This window comes from Gorilla gorilla, chromosome 4 (genome assembly GCF_029281585.2).
Source record: "Gorilla gorilla gorilla isolate KB3781 chromosome 4, NHGRI_mGorGor1-v2.1_pri, whole genome shotgun sequence".
Lineage (NCBI taxonomy): Eukaryota > Metazoa > Chordata > Mammalia > Primates > Hominidae > Gorilla > Gorilla gorilla.
Genome location: NC_073228.2, coordinates 65,076,647 through 65,104,361, shown reverse-complemented (window position 1 = coordinate 65,104,361; position 27,715 = coordinate 65,076,647). Strand labels below are relative to the sequence as shown.

General features: G+C 44.4%; 1 protein-coding gene across 3 annotated transcripts in view; it reads right to left on the bottom strand.

The window, feature by feature from the left end:
- Nucleotides 1–8,709, bottom strand: part of LYRM9 (LYR motif containing 9) — a 111,528-nt gene extending 102,819 nt beyond the window's left edge. Inside the window, exons 1-2 of one of the 3 annotated variants that reach the window (XM_063706573.1) lie at nucleotides 8,354–8,709; nucleotides 5,731–5,836 (exon numbers count right to left, since the gene is read on the bottom strand). The gene's annotated coding sequence lies outside the window, so the exon portion shown is untranslated. The remainder of the gene's footprint in view (nucleotides 1–5,730; nucleotides 5,837–8,353) is intronic. The other 2 variants (XM_055388692.2, XM_063706575.1) reach the window with 2 other exon arrangements.
- Between the last annotated feature and the right edge of the window lie 19,006 nt (nucleotides 8,710–27,715).

Below are 27,715 nucleotides of genomic sequence, written 5' to 3'. Positions count from 1 at the left end.
AAGCCTTGAAGTCAGGCAGTCCTGGTTGAATTCTAGCTCTCTTACTTACTTGCTATGTAACCCTAACTTCCATGAGCCTTGGTTTCCTCATCTGCAGAATGGAGATCATATTTCCATCTACTTAACTGGGGTGTTGTGAGATCTAAATGAGAATTGTGTCCATGCAGCACCTAGTGAAGTATCTGACATGGGGTAAAAATGAGAGCTACTGAGCACTTAATAAAGCACTGTCCCAAGTTCTTTCTATGTATTAATTTAATACCAGCAACAATCTTATAATATGGGTGTTATAGCCCCCTTCTTTAAAAAAAAAAAAAAAAGGAGGAAAATGAAGGCCTGAGAAGTTGAGTGACACAGCCAAGGGCCAAGATTTGAACCCATGGCTCTAGAGCCCACCGCATCACTCCTACCCTACAGCTCTTGCCAACTTGCTGGCAAAAATGGAGAAGGGTCTTTTGCTCGCACAGAAGCTGGACTTGTAGTGAACCCCTCTAGAATTCCATGCAATTAGAAACAGAGGGCACCAGTTCAGGAAGAAAGAAGCAGGTAAAGGAGAAGGCACAGGGGCCCAGAGCTTTCACTAGGCAGGAAAGAGAGACAGGCAGCAGGATCCTGTCCACAAGCAGCCATCCCAGAGCCATTTTCTAGAAAGGCCACCCCCTACGCAGAGCCCCTGACACTGCTGTCCCGAGCCTGAAGCCCGTCTAAGGCTTCTCTTCCCTGCATATTGAGAAGGGGGCTGGAGAAACATCCTGGGGCTCTGCAGAGATGAAAGTCACGGCACACCCTCAAAGCCTTTCTCATTTTAAGCATTAGATCACTTTGTATCAGAGCCACTTGGAGACGAGAAAGAGGGAGTCCGCCTTGGGGCAATGGTATTTGAGTCTGAGTCCAAAAATGTTTGCCTATAGATGTAAAGAAAAGCCCAGATTATTAGAAACAACATAGCAATTAAGACAAAAGATTAAGAAATTCAGGCCTGTTTCAAGTTCCAGCTCTAACACTTACTAGGTCCATAGCTTTGAGTGATCATCCTAATCTGGTGCCTCAGTTTTATCTTCTGTAAAATGGGGCTAATAATACCTACCTCATAGGATTTAGGGAATTAAATAAGAAATATATGTACAGAGCTGAGATAGGGTCTAGCATAGAGTAAGTGGTTAATGAGTAGTAAGTACTTATATTATATGTGGTGGTTTTAAATTCCTAAAAGACAAAAAGACATATATTCAGTTGACCATGTGTGTGTGGAATGGGCAATGTGCACATACTTACATATAAACATGCATTTATACGTATTTCCCCAGGCACATCCCTGAAAAACCAGTATATACTCAGACATTCCCTTGAATCAAAATTGAGTCTATTCCACTTCCTCCTCAGTCCAGTAAGGTGTTCAAGACATCAATTATTATCCCCATTTTAGACATCAGGACCCCAAGGGACTTAGCAGCATCTAAGTAGCCTGCTCAAAGATTCAAGGCTAATCCAATGTCCTCCCTACTCTTTTCTTAGCCTTCCTGACCATTTGTGTTCACTGTCCCCTCTAATTCTCTGTCCAAGCTAAAAGACCGTGAATTCCACACACACACACCCCCGGCCCCAACGCCCCGGCGCCGGCAAATGCAGCCTGATTATCGGAAGGAGATGCCTGAGAAGAGTGAAAGGAAAAAAGAAAGAAGATAGAGGGAGATGGGATAAAGGGACATGTGGCCTCCTTCTTCACTGTCCCAAATTCCCTTTTCAAGGTCATAAGCCTGCACCCACCTCTTCCAACCGCCCCCTCCATCCTTGTCTCTGCCCCTGTGTCCCTGTCTTGTCCTCCCAAGGGCTACAGCAATATTTCAAATGTTCCTCCCACAGCTGGGTGCCTGCGCTGGTTTCTGGGCTCCTGGCACCCTGAAGCCCCACCCTGATGCTGGCTCCACACGTGCCTGTGCACATTCAGGGCTGTGAAGGGTCAGTGGTCCACGTGAAATTCCAGGAAGGAACAAGGCTTCAGGGGTGCTGTCCTTGGCTGGTTCCCACAGCACTTCCTTCCTTATACCCCGCAGAGCCTTTGGCATGTAGAGTCACGTGTTCATCTGAGTACCACTGATGGTTTTGATTTTCTACCTGAAGAGTGCACAGAAGCTGGCCTTGGACAATAAAAGCAAAGGCAAAGGTGCCCGGAAGGAAGGATCAGTGTGAGGAGGGTATGGAATGGTGCATGCAAAGTACCAGCACAGCGCCTGGCACAGTGTAGACTCCTCACACGGAGGGCTCTCCTCCCTGCCCCCAAGGAGATCTCAGAGGCCCCCCTCCTGCCAAAGCGGCATTTCAACTCCTGGCATACACTTGGGCTTCAGACCATTACACATGGAAATTTGGCTTCATTTATATAAAGGGGCTAATTACCACATGAGACATAATTACAAGACAGGAAATGGATTTATAGATGCCGTCAGTGGGAGGGGAAGTTGCAGCGGCTGCTTGGACTGCTCCGTGCTCCTAAGGGGCTAAAGCTGTCCCCAGCGGACAGGATTCTTGCCCTGGGAGTTCTTGCTTTGCTGAGAAATGTGCTCTTAGAGAGGTCGGCAGTACTACAGATTTCTGGAAATCAAATCTAGTTCTGTCTCTGAATTTGCTCCACAATTGGCAATGTATTCCCACAGGTTCTCTTCACACAATAAAAATCATACTTAAGAATGTAGTTAGTCTTAAACATTAAAAGAGAAAGTCTTATGATAGATTCCAAAACTAGCCCAAAGGAGAAATGCTGGGTAGAAACTGTACAGCACTAGTATCTGCTCTTCTTTGAGGTTAGATGAACCCTGAGAAAGAGCTATATTTGCCAGACACGGTGGTGTGCACCTGTAGTCTCAGCTACTTAGGGGGCTGATCGCTTGAGCCGAGGCATTCAAGGCCAGCCTGGGCAGCACCCTTTCTAAAAGGGGGGAAGAAGTGCTATATGCCTGCTAATTGACCTAATAAATAGTCCCTTATGATTTCGTTTTTCACCTTAAAACCATATATCTTAATTTAGACACACTTACACACACAGAAACAGACAATAGGCATAAGTGAAAAGGCCCTTCCTCATTGATAACCAAAGATAAGCAAATTAGTACTAGCTAATATGTGGGGAGCACACTCTGTGCCAAGCACTGAGCTTTGCTGTCTTATTTGTTCATCTTCACAACAGTCCCATGAGGAGGGTGCAGTCATAATCCTCAATTGATAGCTAAGGAACTGAGACTTAGGAAGGTCAACCAAGGTGGCCAAGTCCATACTGTAAATGCCAGAACAAGCGTTTGCACACCACTTGTCTGAACACAGAGCCTGGATTCTGAAGAACAATGAGAACATTTCTCAAATTAACAATAATATATTCTCAAGAATCTTAAAAATAAAAATCTTTCTATTTAAAAAAAAATTTTAAGAAAAGAATCTTAAGACTATCACTCCCGGAGACCGAGCATTTGACTCCTGATCACCTATCTTTATGAAATAATCTAAAAAAATGGAAAAAGTTTAATGCACAAAGATCTTCTGAGGAGAGTACCTTGATTATAATGGGGAGAAATTGGAAACTAAATGCTTAGCAATGAGGGAGTGGTTACATAAATTATGGTACATCCATAAATGGAGTATTATTCAATAATTAAACTGATGTCGCTAAAGAGTTTATAACAACGTGGGCAAAAGTTTGTTACGTGGAATAAAAATAGCAGGATTCAAATATGTATGCATTACAATCTCTACCAAAAAAATACGCAAAGAAGGACATCTAGAAGGAAATGTACCAAAATGTCAGTTTGTCTTTTTTTAAGCATAATTATGACTGTAAGAAACCATTTTCTGTCTTTTGTGACAGCTCTTTATTGTTTGCACTCTTAACAGTGTTCCCCAGGCCCTGCCCACGCCTGTGAGTACTTTATGGTGAGGTCTTGCTTATCTTTCCTCACAGATATGCATTTCAAAGAACCACTATCATCATAATTTAACATTCCTGTAAGTGTAAGTGTTCACACAATGGGCTTCCCTTAAGCAGAAGATATCTGTGCCAAAGTTGCGTCCTTTGTCCTGGCTGATGACATCAGGTACAGAGTAAGGGACCCTTTTAAGACCAAGGAAAGGAATGCCTAAGGGGCAGGGCTACAGGTACTATGAGTCTCCTCCACAGCTGAATGGTCACTGGTTCATTTATTCATGCACACCACAAACTTGTGCTGCGTGCCTACCATGTGTCAGGCAGCACCAGTTTGGGTTCTGAAAATGTAGAAATAAAAAAGCCAGGCCAAGCATGGTGACTCATGCCTATAATCCCAGCACTTTGGGAACCTGAGGTGGGTGGATCACTTGAGGTCAGGAGTTCGAGACCAGCCTGGCCAACAGAGTGAAACCTTGTCTCTACTAAAAATATAAAAACTAGCCAGGCTTGGTGGCACACACCTGTAATCCCAGCTACTCAGGAGGCTGAGGCAGGAGAATTGCTTGAACCCGGGAGGCAGAGATTGCAGTGAGCAGAGATCACGCCACTGCACTCCACCGTGGGTGACAGAGTGAGACTATGTCTCATGGAAAAAAAAAAAGAAACCTGTCAAAACTTTGCCATGTGGCTCTAAAAGCATCTCTGCTGATCACCTAGGAAAATCCGAAGACGCCAAGGACAAAACAAGTAATTGAGGCTCTGTGGCAAGTCATTGGCTGGAGAAAGAACTAGAAACCAAGTCAGGGCCAGGTGCGATGGCTCACGCGTGTAATCCCAGCACTTTGGGAGACGAAACGAGGGGCATTGCTTGAGCTCAGGAGTTCAAGAGCAGCCTGGGCAGCATTGTGAGACCCCAGTCTCTACAAAAAATAAAAAATTAGCTGGGCATGGTGTACGCGCCTGTAGTTCCGGCTATCTGGAAGGCTAAGGTGGGAGAATTGATTGAACTCGAGAGGTTGAAGCTGCAGTGAGCCGTGATTGTGCCACTGCATTCCAGCCTGGGTGACAGAGCAAGACCCTGTCTCAAAAAAAAGAAAAAAAGAAGCCAAGTCACCCAGCACTTTGCATTGGGCAGAAGGGGATACAAATTCTCCTTGCTGGTCTAAGATAGCAGCCTCTTTGTAAAAATAACAGTAATAATAATCAGTTCTGTTGGTAGTTTCTGGTGCCTGTGGTGGAATGACAAGGACACTAGCATAAGTGGCTGGTCTTCCATGGGCCAGGCTTGTGCCTAAGACTGGTCTTCCTAACACAGATGGTCCACCAGGGTGGTTGATAGGCTTCGGTCTGTCTAGAAGCATCATGCTGCTCCTGTGCTTCCAACCCAGGAGGGTGCATCACACCCCCACACCACAGGGAGTTCCACGCCAGGGCAGCGTGAGAATCAGACAGACCTGGGTTCTGCCCCCTACTCAGCCACTTTCTAGCTGGGTGGCCTTGGGCAAGTTTGCTGCCTCTTCTGAGATATAAGGTCCTCAGGAGAGGGGTTGTTGTGAGGAGGAAATGGGATAATGAAGGAAAAACCTGAAGCCACAGCATCACTTGAGGCATGCTTAGCCTGCTCTTGGAATTTGGTTCCCTCATTCTCCCCAAGCCAGGTCAGAGGCCTCCGGGCCACTGTCTCCAAAGGCCCCTCTCAGACAAGAGCACTGACCCAAGGCCTCTCTCGAGCAGTCTGCTCACCTGAACGGCCCATGAGAGACAGTCTGCCATTTTAGCCTCTAACACCCACTGCTTTCTGAAGCAACAAGGCCTACCTTCTAAGACACCTGCATTAGTGGAGAGATATCTGCCATCCTGGCAAGGCAGCTGGGACCCCAGATTCAGACCGCCAAGAGTCTTGGGCCTTCAGTAGTCGGAGTCCTGTAATGAGACAGAAGCAAGAGCTCAAAGGCTCCCGCGATGCAGCCTTGGCCCAGAAGAGGATTTCCCTGTGGAAAACTGCTGGAGTGCCACCACAAGGCTGTGGGACAATAGAGAAGGGCCCGGGAGGAAGGAGTGGAGAGAAAGGGGGAGAAACAGAAGGTAAATCTCTGGAAGGACAGTTGGGGAGGAGATACGTGTATGGGCTTCGGGAACAGAGGAAAAAGGGTTTTGCTTGAGTGACCTTGGCCAAGTGTTTAAAATCTGTGTTTGTTTGGCTGCCAGAATGGAGGGAGTGACACTTTCTATTGTGCAAAAGGTATGTTCTGGGCCCAAAGATTCAGAGGGGTGTTCCTAAGGAAGGCCAGGTGGCTCACCAGACAGGCATTTCCTTTCATCAACTCACCACAGTCCAGAATCTGTGCATGGCCTGAGAAGCTCCCAGACCTGATTTATTGGCATATGAATGGTTCACGTCTCAGGAGTTAGAGTGTCCAAGAGCACAAGAACTGGAGCATAAATCCCAGAAGGCCAGGGAGCAGACTTGATGGGTACAATGGCTCAGGGAGTATGCTCCCACCCAGAGGCTTGGCATCCCAGGAACCTATGGAAGTGTCTTGCTTGTGAAGCTTGGAATAAGAGTCTATGACTTGCTTTATTGATCTTAATCAGGGTCCCCTGTCTAAGTGGCTTGTGGGCCTCTCACCATCCTTCCACAGCATTGCCACAGAAAGGTAGGTCTCTATTTGGTTAGCCTCCCTGTGTTCTCTTCAGTGTTTGGGCATCACCAAGTTCTTTGGGTTTCCTTTTCCATCCTACCAGACCAACCACTTGCCTTCTGTTCTCCCTGCCTTTCCCAAAAGAATGGAAAGCAAACTGCTTGGTTTCCACTTTGTAATTACACTCCTTTTGGGAATGCCTCCCTGGTCACCTTGAATGGCACTGGAGGTAGCGGGGAGGGAGTCTCAAACTCTTAAGTCACATCTTCACAGACTGATTTTTATTTCACTGTAAGTGGCTGTTCTCACCCATTGTGTAAGAATCTAGAGAGTCTGGTTCTCAAATGGAAACTTTATTTTCCATACCTTCATGCTCTGGGTAGGGGAGCCCTCATTATCATGTATGGATAACATTTTCTTCACAGGGTGGAGGTGAGGATTAAATGAGATAGCATGGGTGCGCATTTGTATTTGAGTTCTTAGGCCAATGTCTCACAAATCACTCAATAAATCACCATCCTACATCTCCTACCCACCACATGACCAATATGTGAGAAGGGAAGAACAAACACAAGAGCCTCAGCATCTTAGTCTTTGCCAGAAATAAAGCTGGGCTATGGAATAGGAAGGAAGCGGAAGCTGAGGAACAGACATACAGTTTTGATATTTGTCCCCGCCCAAATCCTCATGTTGAATTGTGATCCCCAGTGCTGGAGGTGGGGCCTGGTGGGAGGTGTTTGGATTATGGGAGTGGATCTCTCATGGCTTGGTGCTGTCTTTGCGATAGTGAGAGTGAATTCTTGTGAGAGCTGGGCATTTAAAAGTGTGTGGCACCACCCTCGCCACTCTCCCTCTCTTGCTCCTGCTCCCCCTTTGGCTTCCACCATGGTTGTAAGCTCCCTGAGACCTTCCCAGAAGCCAAGGAGATCCCAGCACCATGCTTCCCATGAAGCCTGCAGAACTGTGAGCCAATGAAACCTCTTTTCTTTAAAAATTACCCAGTCTCAGGTATTTCTTTATAGCAATGCAAAAAGCGGCCTAACACAGTTAGTGAAAGAGGGGAGCTACAGCTCAAATTTTCTCTATTCAACACAAGATCTTTATTGCATCTCTCCCCCTGGGCTAGACACTGTATTACAGCACCCGTCCTTAAGAAACATAATGAGGTCTAGACACATCAAAAATCCAATTATGTAATCTAAGTGTCAAGGTCTGTGGATATAAAATGGGGTCCCATTTACTTTTATTGTCCACATGACAATGACTTGGGCTCCCACCTCATCCAACCTTCCTTACAAAAGGCATTTCCCAGTTATTTGGAGCAGTCCCGAAGGGCATATCTTATATGCTCTTAAAACAACCCACCTATTTACAATCACCACACAACATCCATCATATTCTCCCTCTCCTATTTCAGGTGCCCTGTCCCATGTCACAGCCCTGGTAGCATCGGAGGGAGATTCTTAGATGCCCCTTCTGAAATCACCAGTGATCTTCGGAGGGTACCATCTCCTGATGCTCTCAATATCACCACTATCTAGAGCCCCAGATCTATGTCGGTGTCACATTTTGTCTCCTGGGCCCCAAAGCAGCACTGTTTGAGCTCGGAGTCCATAAATTATCTCACCAAGAAGACTTCAGACCTCCCATTCTTCCCCTCTATGCCCCACTCCCTGCAAGCAATTTCCCATGCCCTAACCCAGTGAGGGCGTATGTGGAAATAGCCAGCCAGCTAACCTATGCAGCTGATGATCAACCATGCCTACCAACCAGAACAGTAAAATGGTTTTGCACCTACCTGGCTTTGAAGACAAGCAGTCCTGGGTGCCAGAGTCAGCAGCGCTCCTGTTTGTTAACTATTTGACTTAGGTATACCATATCTTATACTCTGAGCTGGTTTCTTCATCTGTAAAATTGAGATAATCATGGTAGCAGCTTCAGAGAGCAATTGTAATAATTACTTGACATAAATCATGTAAAGCACTACTTCCCAAACTATTTCCCATAATATACGCCAGTGGAGGGCTCCTGTTAAATCTATGGGTTCCAGGGCTTTACACCAAGCCTAGTGAATCAGATCTTCAGGGAGGGGCTCAGAATCTGTATGCTGAATGAGTGTTCCAAGTGGTTCTTTTGACCTTATGGGAAATGCTCAGTAAATAGTAGCTTTGCAAAGTCACAAGTTACATTACCAATATCTATAGTCAGTTTAACAATGATGTCACAATTTCCATCAAGAACAATGAGTACAATGTTTTACTTCTGGATAACAAAAGGGCCATTCTGAGATTTTTTTTCTTAAAGCAGCAGTCTCCTCCAAAGGTAAATTAAGGTCTGTAAATTTAGATTCAGAAAATGATCTGTAAATTTTATTTTATTTTATTTTATTATTGTTTTATTTTTTGAGACAGGGTCTCACTCTGTCACCCAGGCTCAACCTTCTCATTGCAGCCTCAACCTTCCAGGCTCCAGTGATCCTCCCTCCTCAGCCTCCTGAGTAGCTGGGACTACAGACATGTGCCACCATGCCCGGCTAAGTTTTGTATCTTTAGTAGAGACGGGGTTTTGCCATGTTGTTCAGGCTGGTCTCGAACTCCTGGGTTCAAGCAATCCTTCTGCCTTGGCCTCCCAAAGTGCTGGGATTACAGGCATAAGCAACCACACGGGCCCATATATTTTAAATGAGCACTTATCCTGCTTTCACCTACTAATGTTTCAAAAACTTTAGGGACTGATCACATACAGGTAGCCCTATTATATCATATTCTCTGTAGGGTCCTGTATACAATAATGATCTTCAGAATTATGTTAGATTCACATACGCAATGTCAACACATGTACAATTTTTGAAATACACCAGACTCAGAAACCTAACCCTTGCAAACCTTGGGAAGTGTTCATATATGTTTTTATTACTCAACTTTTTCATCCTCTTAAATCTTCCACCCAACTGTGATCAATCAAGGCTATCCTTTATAATCATGGACTTTCTGTGATCTTTTCTACAAAAACTTTCATCTCATTTCTGAAGCATCACTTCTCTTCTAATATTATCTTGTTTTCCAACTCATTACACTGATACCTTCTCCTCAGTGTGAAATTACTGACACCGATGAGGTGTGAATTCACCCTCCTGGGTTCTGCTCCTGTACGAATTCTCTGGAGAACCATGAGTCATGGCTTCCAGATGAGACCCTTTGCCCATTTTTGTCCATTGACTTATTGGAGTAAGCTGTCAATAAGAGTTTCTCTATGTCAAATGAGGGTTGAGCTATATTTGAAGGTTTACCCATGTTTTGTAGACTACAAGCCTTTTTCATACGAATCTTCTGATGTTCCAATTCCCTTTTGAGGTGGTCTCTGGTATCTCCACTGGCCTTTTATTTATGCATTTGCTTTTGAGAGGGGCTCACCAAATTGCCCTCCACAGCCCTACTGGGGGGGCCCTGCTGGCCCCTTCCACCCACCCAGATCACAGCAGAAACATTGAAGGCAAAACTTCCAACTTGGATCCTTTCCAGGAATAATAGTAATATCAACTATTCTGCATTCTGCTCAAAGCTCTATCTAAATCATCCCATTTAATCTTTAAAATGGCCCTTCAAAGTGGATATTGTTACATTACTCACTTTAAATGTTTGGTTCAAAGAACTTAAACAACTTGTTCAAGGTCATTGAGCCAGTAAGTAGCAGAGCCTGATCCTTTGGACACTAACCATAGCTTCCAATCTCCGTACTGTTGCCCCAGTTCCCTCTCACTTTTCATCTTCTTCCTAGTGACTTAATGGGAGCCCCAATCTTGCCAAGGGAAAGTCCATAGTCTTTAACACTTTCAGCCCAGCTTGGCACTGAGACCTTGCCCAGCCCAGCTGGACTTGCATGACAGAGAGGCTTTATTCTCCAGTCCTGTGTTCCTCCACAGCCATTCTCTGAAGGATGAGGTCATTCCTCATAGAATTACTTTCTGCTCCTCCAGCCATACTCCCCTAACTGCAGCGCCCCTCAACACACTGTAGTCTCCCAGTTCCAATTATCATCACCAGGCTGAGTGGGCCCTTGGAGACACCTCCAGGAAGGAGAGGACTAAGTTAAAGTCCAGGCAGCAAAGATACTGTATTATCTATCTCTGTATAACAAATTACTCCAAAGTTTAATAGTTTAAAACAAAAAATGTTATTATCTCCCAGTTTCTACGGGGCAGGAATATGAATGAGTCTTAGCTGGATGCCTCTGGCTCAAGTTCTCTGCTGGCTCAAGTTATCTGAAGAGGCTGCCATCAAGTTGTTGGCCAGGAACATGGTCTCATCTGAAGACTCAACTAGAGCTGAAAGCTCCAATCCCAAGCTTGCTCACGTGGTTGTCATCAGGCGTCAGTTCCTTATGAGTTATGAGGCTAAAGATCTTAGTTCCTCGTCACACCACATAGGCCTCTCCAAAAGACCACTCACAGTATGGCAGCTTGCTTCCTCTACCACATGTGATTCAGGAAAGACAGCAAGAGAGAGCACAACCCAGGGTGCAAACCACAGTCTTTTTATAACCTATCTCAGAAGTGCCATTCTATCATGTCTACTGCATTTTATTTGCCAGAGGTGAATCATTAGTCACTTAGTGGAAGGAAATTACAAAGAGCACAAATAACAGGAGATGGAGATCATTGCCAGAGCAGGGGTTGCAGAGTGGTCGGGACTTGGTAATCCCACTGCAGGAAAAGCCATTTAAAGCCTTGGCCCTGTACTTGCATCTCAGGATGTCAAGAATAAGAGATCATGGCTGAGCATGGTGGCTCACACCTGTAATCCCCACACTTTGGAAGTCCAAGGTGAGAGGATTGCTTAGGCCAGGAGTTCAAGACCAGCCTGGGCAATATAGCAAGACTCTGTCTCTACAAAAACAAATGTTTTAATTAGCCAGGATATAGTGGTTCACGCCTATAGTTCCAGCTACTTGGTAGGCTGAGGCCAGGGGATCACTTGAGCCTAGGAGTTGGAGATTGTAGTGAGCTATGATGGTACTACTGCACTCCCGCTAGGTGACAGAGAGAGAGAGACACTATCTCAAAACAAAAAAAAGAAAAGAAAAGAAAACCAAAATAAGAGATCATGATCTCAGTAACTGAATCCTGTGGAGAAGAAAGAATGGGGTTCTTTGTTTCCAGTACTGGCTCTGCCACTATTTGATTTGCAAATCTGGCAGGTCACTTGGCTTCTCTGACCCTTGGTTTTCCTCCAACGAATGAACCCCTAGAGACAAAGATCTTGTCTGATTTACTTCTGTATACATCAAAGACCTCACAGAGCATTTGGCACACAGTCAGAGCTTAATGAATATTTGCTTAATTAATTAATTACACTATGTTGAAAGGTTGTGAGGATCAAACAATATAGTTGAGTGTTGTAAGTCATCAGATCACAGAGACCTAGTGCTACAAAATCTTAACCATGTGAAGGTCTTATCATGAAACAGAAGTGGACTAAACCATGCTAAAGTGCAGAAAACCATTAGATTGGTGCAAAAGTCATTGCGGTTTTGCATTGAAAGTGATGACAAAAGCTGTGATGACTTTTGCACCGGCTAATACCATTCTCCCATCTCCCTGTGTCTGAAGCAAGGCTCTTCCCTTCCTTCCTCAAAATGGAATAGCCCTGAATTACCTGTTTTTTACATGATGGCTTTTCTTATCTCTTTTGTTTCAGACTATGCCTACTATAACTTTTTTTTAATCTAAAGTGTTTTATGACCCCCTCATGGAACCTAAGTTATCCTGTCTCATAAATAGAATGTAGGCAACTTGAGGGCCCTCAAAGCATAGTGGTAGACTTCAGAATGATGAAAATATCTAGAATTGAGAGCAAGATTAGTGGTACTAGCCATTGTAAGGAAAGAAAGTCCCAGGAAGACAATGATTGGATGCCTTTTCTCCTACTCTTCATCATGGGATCAGGGTTTTGTGGGACAGAGGAGACAGAATAAAGAAAAGGTGGAAAAGATAATAATGGCAAAAACTTATGTATAATGTCTCTGTAAAGTCTCTTCTCCAGTAATCTTGAGATGTCACATCATTTCCTCCTGTGTAACCTCTTGCTTCATAAGGACAAAATTTCCCAAATCTCTGCAAGCTGAATTCATTCCTCTGCATAACCTAAAAGGCCACGACTAAAGAGAAAAGCATCCCTGTGCAAGTAAAGGAGACAAGAAGGGAATGTTCATGGAACATGTGAGGTAGTGTGTATGAATGCAGGACCCACCTGCACCAGGTCACCTAAGGTACTTAGGTTAAAATTCTGATGCTCAGTCTTTACTCCAGCCCTCTGAATCCAACTCTCTGGAGAAGAGGGAGGAATAAGAGTAGAAAATCTGTCCAGTGGTCTTTGTTGGGAAGGTGGGAAGAGTTGCGAAAGATCTGTGCATGGCAAGTTTCCAGCCTGGTAGGGTGTTATCCAAAGCAGACAGACTGGAAATGCAGGTCTGCCCTTGAAACCTCTAAAGGTCAAAGTAGAGATGCTGAAATGAAGGTCATCTTTAAATTCTAAAGAGCAGGACTGAAAGCAAGAGACCACGCCAGTGGATCAGGAACTCAAAAGATTCTTTCATCAGTCAGGGGCAGGAGCAGGTAGAAGGCCCTGATAAGCGCTGGTAACAGAAAGGGGTTCTTATTTACCATGGTGGTCGGGTCCATGGGTGGGTCTGCCTAGCCTAAAGGTTTTTCTTCAATTGTTGCACACCCAAGAGGAATGCTGTCCCGGCCCACCATTTCCCCTGCTGTCACCTTCCATGACTCTAACTCAGATTTGCTGAGATTGACAGAGCTGCCAGGGGAGCCAGCCCGGCTGTCTGGTGTGTGTAGTTAAAAATAATCTTTAGAGATTGCTAAGCTGGCTTCTGAATATCTGTGGCTCTAATTAATGGGTGATCGTCATGCTGTTATATGAATTTGAAAACTACTGCTTCCAGAATGCATTGTTGCCCCAGCTGCTGTCTGCCAAACCACCCCATATTGTCCCCATCACCCGCTGGCCCCCACCCACCCAATCTGTCACCCCCAGGGACCAAAACCTGTGCTTGATCCACTGGATTCTGAGTCTTGGCCTGGTTACCAAAAGATACCCTGAAAAACAGCTTGAACGCAGAGAATAACAAAGGGGCTTCATCACAGCTTATTTTACTTATTTATTTTTCTCGGGGATTTCTCTGCTTCAGCCGCCTCAGGGGGCAGGTACAACAAAATGACAGAAATGAAAACACTGAGCCACATTAAAATGCTCTACCAGCAACAGCCAAATCCTGAGGCTCTGAGAATAAGCTGACAGCAAGTGCAGCTGTCCCTCTGCTAGCGACACGAGTGTAGGCTGATTGATGGTTTTGGGCTTAAGCCCAGGAGTTTAATGATAATGATGATGGTGGTGATGATAATTATTATAATAATAACTAACTTTTATTGAGTGTTTTCTATGTGCCAGAAACTGTTCTATGCATTGTGTATATCTCTATCTGCATCTCTCTCTGTAATATCTACATATCTAAAATCTTATTTAATTCTTACTGCAGTTCTATGAGGTAAGAAATATTATTACCCCATTTTACAGAGGAGGAAGCTGAGGCCCAGAGGATTTCAATAACTTGGTAAATGAGTTGTGGTAAATGAGACATGAATGGTTTCTCCTTCATCATTACTCAAGTCTTCTGTAGAAATATGATGAAATATATTGCAGAAAAACAACCTCTGGATCCCTACTGTTTGAATCCATTCCTGAGTTCACATACTAGTTCTGATATTTACTAATGGTGTGACCTTGGCCTCAGTCTTCTCAACTATATAACAGCGAGTCAAATGCCTCCCTAATTTTTTCGGTTGGGTCCTTTCATCTGTGAATTACAGAGTCGTTCAATCAAGTCACCTCATGAAAAGGGGAATTTATTGAAAAGATATATGCTGTACTAATTTTTTTTTAGAACTACAGTATTTGAGTGCAAGTAATAGAAAACCAACTCAAACCAGCTTAATCCAAAAAGGAGATTCCTTGGCTCACATAACTCAGAAGGATGAGATAAGGTGCAGGTGAGAGACAGCTTCAGGCCTCTCTGGATTTGGGGCTCAAATGATGTGCCTGAGCAACTTTGTTACTCTTTCCATTTCTCAGTTCTGCTTCTCTCTCTGTATTGGCCTCATTCTTTGCTGCTATAGTTGGGCTTCCACTCTTGAGCCTGCAAAGATGACCACAAGCAATCCTAGCTTCCACAAGCCAGGAATAAGCAAGCAAAGAGTCTAACCAAAGTCTTAGAGACAGTGCAGCCCTGCTGACACCTTAATTTTGAACTTCCAGCCTCCAGAACTGTGAGATAATAAATGCCTGTTGTTTTAAGCCTCCCAGTCTGTGGTACTTTGTTATAGCAGCCCTGGGAAGCTAACACAGTCCCCTTCTCTTTCCTCACCTCGGGAGGTGAGAGCTGGCAGGTGATCCAGCTTCGCTGTGTTGAACTCCATGTATCCGACCATGGCCTCTGCTCTTTTTTATGCCTGGCCACCTCTGCACCCATAAACCTGTCACAGAGGGAGTCCTGAGACTCATGTCCACAGCATGGATGCAACCCAAATAATTCCTCAGCCTGGTATTCCTTAGCACAATTACGTCCCAACCAGATACAGAAGATTGCAACCCCCACACCATGCTTGATTCTCAGTAGATAAGCAAGCTAAGTGTCCTCCCGGAGTGCAGTTCTGCCTTGCCCAGTCACAGATCTGCTATCAAACTTTGTTCCTCAGGAGTCTTAGGATTTTTGCATTAATGAGACTTTAATGGAGCAAAACACGTGGTGACATCTAATGGTGTCCAAGATAAACTGGGCCAGAGGACAAAAAAAAAAGCTTGGTAATAACCACGTAAATTATTTTACAAAGCCCTGCTTTAGAAATTCTTAACCCCTTAAACTCTTCCTATACCTTATTTTCCATATCCAAACAATTACCAAAACCTGGCAATTCTACTTTTCAACGAGGATTTCAACAAATAGTTGCTGAGTGCCCACTGTGTGCTGGAAATTGCTCTAGGAACTGGGGACAAAGAGGTTGAGCAGAACAGATAAAGTGCTTGCTTACACAGGGCTTATATTCTAGTGGGGACCTGGCAGGAGAGAAAGTAAGCAAATAAACAAATAGATAAATACTTAATATGCCAGGTGGCTATGTGCAATAAAGAAAAATAAAAGAAGATAAAAGGATAGTGAGGGATCGGGGACTTTTTCACACAGGACAGTCAAGGAAGGACCATATGATGAGATGACATTTGAGCAGAGACCTGAACGAAGTGAGAGAGGGACAGCAAAGTACAAGACCAGGCAGATATCTGGAGGAAGAGCATTCCAAGCAGAAGAAGTGTAAGAGCCCTGACGTGGAAACAGGCATGATGTGTTGGAATAATGGCAGGGAGGCCAGTATGGCTTGAATTTGATGAATGAGGGGGAATGGTAGAGAATGAGATATGAGAGGTAGCTGGGGGCCAAATCATGTAGGGCCTTGGAGACCTCTGTAAGATGGGTCATCCTCTACATGAGATGGGAAGCCACTGGAAGGTTTAGGCAGAGGAGAAACACGATGTAGCTTATCTTGTAAAGGATCCCTCTGGCTGTCATGCAGAGCAGTGGCAGGATCACAGTTCACTGGAGCCTCAAACTACCAGGCTCAAGCAATCCTCCCACCTCAGCCTCCTGAGTAGCTGGAACTACAGGCACACACACCACATCTGTCTATTTTTAAAATTTTTTTGTAGAGATGGGGTCTTGCTGTGTTGTCCAGGCTATTCTCAAACTCCTGGCCACAAATGATCCTGCCACCTCAGCCTCCCACAGTGCTGGTATTATAGGTGTGAGCCACCATACCCAGCCAGTTTTATCTATAACTTGAGGGGCAGGAAAGCCCCCTGGTTGGCATCTGCCTGACATATAGAAAGTGTGCAGGCCAAGCATAATAATCATGCCTGTAATTCCAGTGCTTTGGGAGGCCGAAGCGGGAGGAGAGCTTGAGGCCAAGAATTTGAGACCAGCCTGGGCAACATAGCAAGCCCCTGTCTCTAACAGAAAAAAAAATGAATAGAAGAATTAGCTGGGTGTGGTGCATCCACCTGTGGTCCCAGCTACTAAGGAGACCAGGGCAGGAGGATCACTTGAGCCCTGGAGTTTGAGGATGCAATGAGCCCTAATTATACCATTGCACTCCAGCCTGGGTGACAGAGAGAGAGACTGTCAAAACAAAGCCCCACAAAACAAAAGTGCTCACAATGTTCATTATTAATATGATTCGTCGAATGCTTAAGTCCCTTCTTACAGAGTGCTGTTTAACTTTCAGCTCAACTCCAAAAAGCTGACTATGAGATTAGGTAGGGGCTCTTGACTCTTGGCCCAGGCTCTTCTTATCATCACCGACTGGGTCCTTTATGCAGACCACAATGGATTCACTACCAAGAGAACCCACTCCAGGCCGGCGCAGTGGCTTACGCCTGTAATCCCAACACCTTGCAGAGCTGAGGTGGGCAAATAACTTGAGTCCAAGAATTTGAGACAAGCCTGGGCAACATGGCAAAACTCCATCTCTACAAAAATTAGCTAGGTGTGGTGGTGCATGCCTGTGGTCCCAGCTACTCGGGAGGCTGAGGTGGAAGAATCACCTAAGCATGGGAGGTCAAGGCTACAGGGAGCTGTGGTCGCGCCTCTGCACTACTCCAGCCTGGGTGACAGAGTGAGACCCTGTCTCAAAAAAAAAAAAAAAAAAAGAGAGAGAGAACCCACTCCTTGGATTAAACCATGCCCAGTTAAACCATGACCAGGCTACTAACAATGACCATCAGGGTAATTTATAGGTTCAAGCAACAGTGCAGAAAGATGAGCAAGTGCTGTGGCAAAGGTAACAATAATTATAATGATCACTCCTAAAGCCTGTGGCTCTGAGCTCCCACAGTAAAATCCTCGGCTCCCTACCCCTTCTCCCTCATCCTAAGACCCTTCTTCTTCCTCCCTTCCTCCACCTTCCCCAGTCCCAGGAGAGTCCCTGAAGGGTTCACCAGCCTCTTCATTACAGAGATGAACATTACAGAGAGGAGTTATACAGAGGACACTGCCTGAGGGACCAAGATCAGAGACTGAGTCCAAGAGCAGGAGCTGGGGTGACCAGCCCACTGTCAGCCATTCTTTTCTTTTCACTGAATTGGTCTGTATTTTGAACATCATGTAAAAAAAAAGTCCTTTGCATTTCCAAAGTGCTTTTACATCCATTATTCCAAAAGATATGTAGAGTGTGTCTATTTTGCAGGTGAAGCAGCTGGGCTTTGAGAGGGTAAGGCATTGCCAGAAGGTCACCCAGCTAATTGCAAATGATCTAGGGCCAGAAGATGGTTTCCCCCACTCGGACCTGAGTCTCCTGTTGGCTGCCATCACCAATGCTTCACCAGCAAGAGTGACTCCCACTCTCTTGGTGGAGGATGGGGGAGCTCAGATTCAGAATATGGAGAATGTTCCAGATGTCAACATTTTAGCCTTAACAAATTTATTGAAAACACATTTCTTCAAAATAATTTATTCCTAAACAGTAAAGCAGTGGGGAAAGGCAGTTGTCAAAGAATGAATTGAACAGACAGGATAACAGACAGGTTAAGGGGAATAATTAGAGGCTTTTTCTCGTTGTTCAACAGTTCTTTTTCAGGCCTGTCAATCACTGTTTATCACACTTGAACCAAAACAATGATTTTTTTTCCCTCTCTGAGGCCAGGAGGACCTACTGGGGAGATAGTGACTAACGCTGAGGCAGGACCAGTGTGTCATACAGACTGAGACTAGAGTAGCTCAAAATTGTTTATGTCAGCACAGAAACTGGGAGGACCATGACAATAGGAAGGGCCCATGCCAGTAGCTACTATTACATCTGGCAGAAGGAGGCGCAAATATTTTTCTGAGCTCCTATTTTGTCAGGTATTCTTTATTTAAACTTCTCAACAAACTTGCCAGATGGACACTTTTACTCCCATTTCATAGATAGAGATACCAAAGCTCAAGGTTGTTAAAAAGCATGCACACACAAAAAGAAAATGTGTACAGCTCCAGTGCTAACAGAACAGCACCATTCCAGAAGAGCTGTCCATGGACACAACTAGGATGGGTATTAGGATCCCGATAGCAGGCTGAGGTTCAGGCAAGTCCCTGTCTCACTGGGACCCTGGGTACTAAGAGCAATCAATCTGGATCCAGATAAGGCATGAAGCAGAGGAAGAGCAAATGCTTAACTCAGGGTCACAGGGTTAGGGAGGGAGCTCACCCTTGGCAAAAGAGGTGCCTAAACTGGGTTAGTGGCACAGTCCTGTTCCAAAGCCCATCAAATGAAGTTCTGAGCCTTTGGATGAAGCTTACCCACCTTGGAAGAAGTAAACCTGACAGAGGGAAAGAATGCAGGGTTTTAAGTGGGTGCAGATGGAGGAGCTGACCCAGGAGGAATAAGAGAAGACTTCCTGGAGGAAGGGGTGGCCACATTGAGTGGTAGCCACGTATGTGAAAGTGGAGGAAAAGAGAAAAGAATTCCCAGCAGAGAAGACAAGAAGCAAAGACATGCATGTGTCAAAGCATCACAAAATGGGGAGAAAACTATAGTTGGATATAACTTGAGTGTTAAACTTGAAGCAAGAAGTGGCCATTAATAAGCCGATAGCTGATAATAGCTAACTTCTACTGAATGCCTAGCACATTCCAGATTTTCTCAGAGTTTTACATATAGTATTCATTCATTCATTTCACAAATATATATTGAGCACTACAGGGATGGCTGCATGATGTGAGGGTGAAAAGTTTCAATGCACATTGAAAATGTGGGGCCTCTAGTTCAAAAGCAGGAAAAAGCTTTTTACCTCCTTCCACGGTCCCTCTCCACTAGTCATGGTAGTTTTTATTTGCTATTTAATATTGTATTCCTGAAGCACAGGGATACTGGCAGGGCAAGTACAGACCCTCACAGGCACCCACTGCCCTGCCCTGAGACTTCGATCATAGGCCACACATATGCCCAACTCTGACCCTCCTCATGTCCATGCCCAAGGCCCCTCTGAGGCATAAGGTGGCCGTTGCTGAGAAGGAATGGAAGAGGAGGTAGGTGAGAACCCATCTGGAAGAGGTGAAGGACAACAGAGGCAAAATCACATGCGAATTGGAGCACCAAGCCCATGAAGCATGCTCCAGTGTCCAGTCGGACTCACTTACAAAACACAGATGTAAAGATCAAATTATTAAGAATTTCAAGATGGCAACCACACAGCATTAAACTCCAAGTGCAGGGCCCCCTCTCTGAGCATGGGCCCCATGCACCTGCACTGGTTGCATGCCCTTGAACCTATCACTGGAGTACCGCCATGTGTTAAGTTCTGCTCTGGACTCTAAGGTACAGCAGCGAACAAGACAAAAACATCCTGCTGTCTTGCAGCTTACATTCAAGTGGGGGGAGAAAACCAACCAAATTAACAAGGCAAATATATGGTATATTTAAGGGTCATAAGTACAATGGATGAAAATGATGCAAGAAGAGAGTATAGTGGTACTGGAGAAGGTGCAGTTTTTAAGATAGATGTCTAGAATAGGCTCATTGAGAAGATGACTCTTGAACAAAGATTTGAAGGAATTGAGAAAATGACTCTTGAACAAAGATTTGAAGGAAGTGAGAAAATAAGCCAAGAGCATAGGTGGGGAAGACTGTTCCAAGCAGATAAAAGAGCAAATGTGAAGGCCCTGAGTCAAGAGTGTGCTTGCCTTGTTCAAGGAAGGTGGTATAGATAGAATGGGACAAGTGAAGTGTAAGAGATGCAATCAGAGAAGAAGCAGAGGTACAGATCACGTAGGGCCCTAAAGGTCATTTTAGGGACTTGGGCATCTCTGAGTGAGATGAGAACCTGTGGAGGGTTTTAAGGGGGAAGTATTATAACTGGACGTATTTTAAAAGAGTTACTCTGGCTGCTATGTGAAGAAGGGATGACTGAGCTGAGGGTCAAATTTTGAATGGTAGCAATGCAAGTGAAAGTGGAGGATGAGGACAGGAGAAATAGCATGAACTGGAGAGTATTGCAATAATCCTGGTGAGAGATGATAGAGATTTAGACCAGAGTGGCGTCAGTGGCAGATGTGAGAAGTGACCTGATCTTTGCATGTACTATATTTTGGGGGGGACCTTTTTTATTTCTGTTTGTTCGTTTTTGAGATGGAGTCTTGCTCTGTCACCCAGGCTGGAGTACAGTGGCATGATCTTGGCTCACTGTAACCTCCGCTGCCTGGCTTCAAGCAATTCTCCTGCCTTAGCCTCCTGAGTAGCTGGGATTACAGGTGCGCACCACCGCACATGGCTAATTTTTGTATTTTTAGTGGAGATGGAATTTCATCATGTTGGCCAGGCTGGTCTCAATCTCCTGACCTTTAGTGACCTCAGCCTCCCAAAGTGCTAGGATTACAGGCCTCAGCTACCACACCCAGCCCCATGTATTGTATTTTGAATCAATACATTTTCCCCAAAATTAGATATGGGATAAGAGAGGAAAAGAGGACTCAAAAGTTACTCCAGAAATTCTGGCCAGAGCAATTGGAAGAATGTTGTCATTAACTAAAATGACGAAGAATGTGGATGAAGCTGGTTTTAGGAGAAAACTGGGAATTAGATTTCAGACAGGTTGGGTTTGAAATGCCTATTACACTCCAAACACAGATATAAAGTAGACAGTTGCATGTGAGTCTGAAGTTCGGAGGTGAGGCGTAGACTGGAGATAGAAATATGTGAGTATTTAGTATAAAAATGGCATTTTTAAAACAATGAGACCGAATGAGATCTCCAAGGATCCAAGCGTATATACAGAGAAGAAGTTTAAAGACAGCCCTGGGGTACTCCAACATAAGAGTTTAAGATAAGGATGAACCAGCAAAGGAGACTGAAATGGTGAGGTCAATGAGATGAGAGAAAACCGAAAGGATGTGGTGTCTTCAAAGCCAAGTAAAGTCAGTGTTTCAAGAAGAGATTTATCCTCAGTGCTAAATGCTGCTGATGCATCATTATGAGGAATGAACCACAGTAGGTTCAGTGGTGTTGTGGGAGTGAAATCCTGGCTAAAGTAGATTTAAAAGAAAGTGAAACTGAACAAATTCATTATTTTGAAAATTAGCAAGTAAATGGGAAAAAAAACTCCAAATATCTATCCTCTTTTTCCTCAAGGTAACCAGAGTTAATGAGGAGAAGTTTCATGTAGATGTATTCAGCCAGCAAATAACGAAGGAATGAGGGCCTACTGCAGTAGCTCATGCCCGTGATGTCAGCAGCTTGGAAGCCCAGGAATTCAAGACCAGCCTGGGCAACCTGGTTAAACCCCATCTCTACAAAAAATACAAAAATTAGCTGGTGATGGTGGTGCACCCATAGTCCCAGTTACTTAGGAGGCTGAGGTAGGAGGATCACCTGAGCCTAGGAGGGTAAGTCAGCCGTGAGCCGTGTTCATGCCACTACACTCCAGCCTGGGCAACAAAGTGAGACCCTGTCTCAAAAAAAAAAAAAAGAAGGAATAATAGAATATCATCATTTTTGCAACTCCTGATGAATGAATGGATCTTGACAATGCTCACCAATGTCACTATAAAAAGAAATATGTACTTCCAAATAACAAAGAGCCTGAATCTAATTAAGCCTCTAGTTCTATCAATTTATAAAAACCACAGGGAGAGAGGAACCCATTTAGCAACACCACAGGGATGCAACAGGAAAATCCAGTCTGGGGGAAAATCTACAGGAAAAAATGGTCTTGTTTCTTCAACAAAAACATGGCAAAAATGAAAAAAACGGTGGAGAGAGAAACCTATAAATTAAACGAGATTTAAAGGTAAATCAACAAATTACAATGAATGATTATTATTTATAGCTTGATTGAAACAAACAACACTGAAAAATCCTGACATTTGAAATAATTGAAAATTTGGACAATGACTGGATTCTTGATTATATCAAAGAATTACTGAGGCTGGGCACAGTGCCTCCCACCTGTAATCCCAGTACTTTGTGAGACTGAAGCAGGAAGATTACTTGAACCCAAGAGTTCGAGACCAGCCCAGGCAACATAGGGAGACCTCCATCTCTACAAGAAAAAAGTTTTAAAATTAACTGGGCCTGGTGGTGTGTGCCTGTAATCCCAGCTATTTGGGAGGTTGAGGTGGGAGGACTGCTTGAACCCAGGAAGTTAAGATTGCAGTAAGTCATGATCACACCACTATACTCCAGACTAGGTGACAGAGTAAGATTCCATTACTACAAAAAATAGGGGAAAAAATTACTGTTATTTTTTGGATATGATATAGTGTGAGGTTTTTTTTGTAAAAGAGCTCCTATCTTTTAGAAGTACATATTGAAAATTCTACAGATGAAACTATGTGCCTGAGATTTGTTGCAAAATAATCCAGGAGAAGAGGTGAGACATAAAACATTAGCCATAAACTGATAAGTACTGAAAATCTGGTGATGCATACATGAGAATATACTAAGTCTTTTTCTCTTTGACATATGTTTTTTTGTTTGTTTTTGAGACAGTCTCACTCTGTCACCCAGGCTGGAGTGCGGTGGTGCGATCTCAGCTCACTGCAACCTCCGCCTTCTGAGTTTGAGCAATTCTTCTGCCTCCGCCTCCCAGGTAGCTGGTATTACAGGCACATGCCACCACACCTGACTAATTTTTGTATTTTTAGTAGAGATGGGGTTTCACCATGTTGGCCAGGCTGGTCTCAAACTCCTGACCTCAGATGATCTGCCCGCCTCAGCCTCCCAAAGTGCTGGGATTATAGGCATAAGCCCCTGCGCCTGGCCTTCATGTATGTTTGAATCTTTCTATAATAAAAAGTTTTAAAAATCCTTTCAAAGAGTTTTGCTGTAAAGGAGATAAAAGAAATGAGGCAGTAGCTGGTACTATGCAATCCTCAAGAACAACTCTTTGAAGAAGGTATCATTATTATCATTCCCATTCTACAGTTATGAAGTCTAAGTTAAGTGACTTGTGCAGGGATGCACAGTAATGACAGAGCTGGGATAAAAAACCAGGTAGTTTGTCTTTGGAGCTCTCGCTCTTAACCACTGTACTATGCTCAGTACGTTAAACGTGGGAAAATAACATGGTCAGCTTTGCATTTGGGATCACTTTGAAAGACTTGCAGACGACAAAATTGGAGGCAAGGGGACCAGCAAGGAGTCTACTGCAATAGTGTAGGCAGGAGATGATGGTCACCTCCACCAGGGAAGTGGCAGTAGAAATGAGAAAAGTGGAAGAATTGCAAAGATATATGGAGGTAACACTGACAAGGAGAGCTTGGCAAGGCTAGAAGAACAAGAATGAGGAAAGGGTCAGTTATGGATGTCTGATTTACAGCTTGGGTCAGTGAAATAGCTGAGACAGATAGGACAAAAGGAAAACTAGAGTGAGGTAAGAAATGAGTTCATTTGGGACATATTCAGTGCTGCCTGTGCTCCCTATTGGGGAAAATATCAGAATTGAAGTCACCTCCATTTATTGGCAGAGTTAGCTTCACCTTGTTAGTAACTACAAATGATGGGTTCCTGGTTGAGGAAGAAGGTAAGCATGATTTTCACCAGATGCCCCTCTCAGGCAGAGCAAAGGCCATGAAGTTAATGTTGTGCCTCCAGATTCTGGCCTAAATACCTCCTTCCTGAGTCGATTTCCTAGGGCCACCCTCCTTTCCAACAAATAGACATGGTTCTACCAAGGTCTTGGCTTCAGCCCTAGGAAAATTGCACATGGTAAAAGGATAAAAGCTTGTAAGTTAGACATATTTCATATACAGAGGTTGCAGTTTAAGGAGGATGATGACCACTTACTAGTTGTGGAACACTGGATAAATTTGCTTAACTTTTCTGAGTTTTGTTTCCCCTAATTATTTATTTATTTATTTGAGATAAGGTCTTGCTCTGTCACCCAGGCTGGAGTGCAGTGGTGCAAACATGGCTCACTGCAGCCTCAACCTCCTGGGCTCAAGTGATCATCCTGCCTCAGCCTCCTGAGTAGCTGGGACTACAGGTGCACACCACCATGCCTGGCTAATTTTTAAAATTTTTGTAGAGATGGGAGTCTCACCATGTTGCTTGGCTGATCTCAAACTCCTGGATTCAAGCGGTTCTCCCGCTTCAGCTGCCTAAAGTGCTGGGATTACAGGTGTGAGCCACTGCACCTGGCCAGTTTCCCAGTTTAAGATGAGAATAGTGGCTGGGCACAGTGGCTCATTCCTGTAATTCCAGCACTTTGGGAGGCTGAGGCAGGCAGATCACTTGAGATCAGGAGTTCCAGACCAACCCGGCCAACATGGTGAAACCAAGTCTCTACTAAAAATACAAAAATTAGTTGGGCATGGTGATGGGTGCCTGTAATCCCAGCTGCTCAGTAGGCTGAGGCAGGAGAATCACTTGAACCCAGGAGGTGGAGGTTTCAGTGAGCCGGGATTGCACCACTACACTCTAGCCTGGGTGACAAAGCAAGACTCGTCTCTAAATAAATAAATAAATAAATAAATAAAATTGAGGATAGTGGACTGGGTTTGGTGGCTCATGCCTGTAATCTCAGCACTTTGAGAGGCTGAGGTGGGAGGATCGCTTGAGACCAGAAGTTCAAGGCCACAGTGAGCTATGCGCTCCAGCCTGAGTGGCAGAGTGAGAACCTGTCAAAAAAAAAAAAAAGAAGAAAAAGAAGAAGAAGAAGAACCTGTATCTTAAAATTAAAATGAATTATTGGAAGTAAAGAGTCTAACACAGGCAGCTGGGTGCTCAGAAAATGCCAATTTTATACCTCATTCCCTCTGTGAGATTCTTGGGATTTGATATCTGCAACTCCTGGTGGTGTTTGTGAGTCATATTCTACGTCTGGGCAGAGCAAGGACAGCAGGCTTTGATGGCCTTACCTGATTCGAGTGCATTCCATCCTGATCTATGAATACCCTAAACCCCATTTGAAGTACATAAATTCAAAAGGTAAGACTCTCCCAGGACTCCAAGATTGCTTGATGCACTGTTGCTCCCTGTAGCCTCACAGTGGCAACCTGCTGGGGTCATCAGCACCACGTGTATGGACAGCTCCTCCTCCAGGACTTCCTTAACTCTTAATTCCAGAACCTGGCCTCTGCCCATGGTTCTGATCAAGATTTCCCTTCCTTTCTTGCCCTTCTTGCCATAGCTTCAAGTACTCAGGCCAGAGTCCATAGGTTTGGCATACCAGAAGGTACCTGAAGCCATCTGATTCCAAAACAAATCAGGTTAGACAACATTTTTAAAGCCTGCTCAGGTAAATACATTTTCTAAACCTGTATCACCACTTTTTGGGAAAGGCTTCATTGTTATCTATTGAGGCTGATTCTGACATAAAGCTTATGTTTTGATAACAGTATAACTTTTTAAAGTTTTTTAATGAGCCCCTTCTGGGTTGAAATTAATGTCTTTTATAGTTGCATTCTCCCTGGCTTTATTTTCCATGTCTTAGGAAAATGCTTATGTAGCTGCCTCAGCTTTTCACAAATTATCAAGGGAATTAGGGCACATTTTGGGGAGCTTGTTCTTTGGCCTTATTTTGAGAACATGTCACTTAAATAACTCTCTCTCTTCTCCCCAAGACAGGCGTGGACTATGGGAGGAGTCCCATAACTGTTGCCATGGGGAGTAGCTTTTGCTTTATTTAAGAGAACTAAACTGAGCATACTTACATTAGCAAATGGAGCAGATTCTCAAATTTTAACATAAAGCCAAAGTGTGTGTGTGTGTGTGTGTGTGTGTGTGTATACATATGTATATACATATATATACATATATAGAGAGAGAGAGAGAATGAGAGAGAGAGTGAGAGAGAGAGAGAGAGAGAGAGTGAGAGAGAGAGAGAGAGAGAGAGGATCTCACTCTGTCACCCAGGCTGGAGTGTAGTGACGCCATCTTGGCTCACTGCAATCTCTGCTTCCCAGATTCAAGTGATTCTCCTGCCTCAGCCTCCTGAGTAGCTGGGATTACAGGTGTGCACCACCATGCCCGGCTAATTTTTGTATTTTTTTTTGGTAGAGACGTGGCTTCACCATGTTGGCCAGGCTGGTCTCAAACTCCTGACCTCAAGTGATCTGCCTGCCTCAGTCCCCCAAACTGCTGGCATTACAGGCATGAGCCATGGCGCCGGGCCATACATTCTTAAATTGGGGTCTTTCTTCTCTAAATTGGGTTGTGGGCTGACATAGGTACTCTGGTATTAGGACACCTGGAGGAAAAGTCCCAATTAAGAGTTCCTGGCTGGGTGCTGTGGCTCACACCTGTAATCCCAGCACTTTGGGAGGCCAAGGCAGGTGGATCATGAGGTCAGGAGATCAAGACCATCCTGGCTAACACGGTGAAACCCCGTCTCTACTAAAAAAAATACAAAAAAATTAGCTGGGTGTGGTGGCGGGCACCTGTAGTCCCAGCTACTTGGGAGGCTGAGGCAGGAGAATGATGTGAGCCTGGGAGGCGGAGCTTGCAGTGAGCCGAGATCGCGCCACTGCACTCCAGCCTGGGCAACAGAGTAAGACTCCGTCTCAAAAAAAAAAAAAAAAAAGAGTTCCTAAGAGTACTGAACTGACCCTACTTCTGGAAGGCAAGAAAATAAGCCAGGATTTACCGTATAACAATCATGTACACAAATCTCAAGTTGCAAATCTTTACACATGCTATCTCAAGGAGTTGTCACAGCAACTCTGGGAGGTAGGTGTTACTATCACTGTTTCACAGATGAGAAGCTGAAGTTTGAGGAGGGGTCACAACTTACTTAAGACCACTCAGTTTGCAAGTGGCAGAGGAAAGATTTATGCTCAGGTCAGTCTTAACACCAGACTATAGTGTTAAGCCACTGTCTGTGACATCAGAAACTCCAGTAGGACAAAAGGCTCTGATGGCATGATAGGGATTGAGTGTGGGGCATGAAGTTGCTGATTCCAGAATGAATGTGGGAGGTTCCAGAGAATCCTCCACATCTGTGAACCAATGCCTCTCTAAAGTTGTCTTAGAGTCACAGGCTGGTGCTAGGACAGCTGCATTAGAATCATCTGGTGGGCATGTGAAGAACGCAAAGAGCTGGATTCCATTCCCAAAGAGTATAATCCAGTA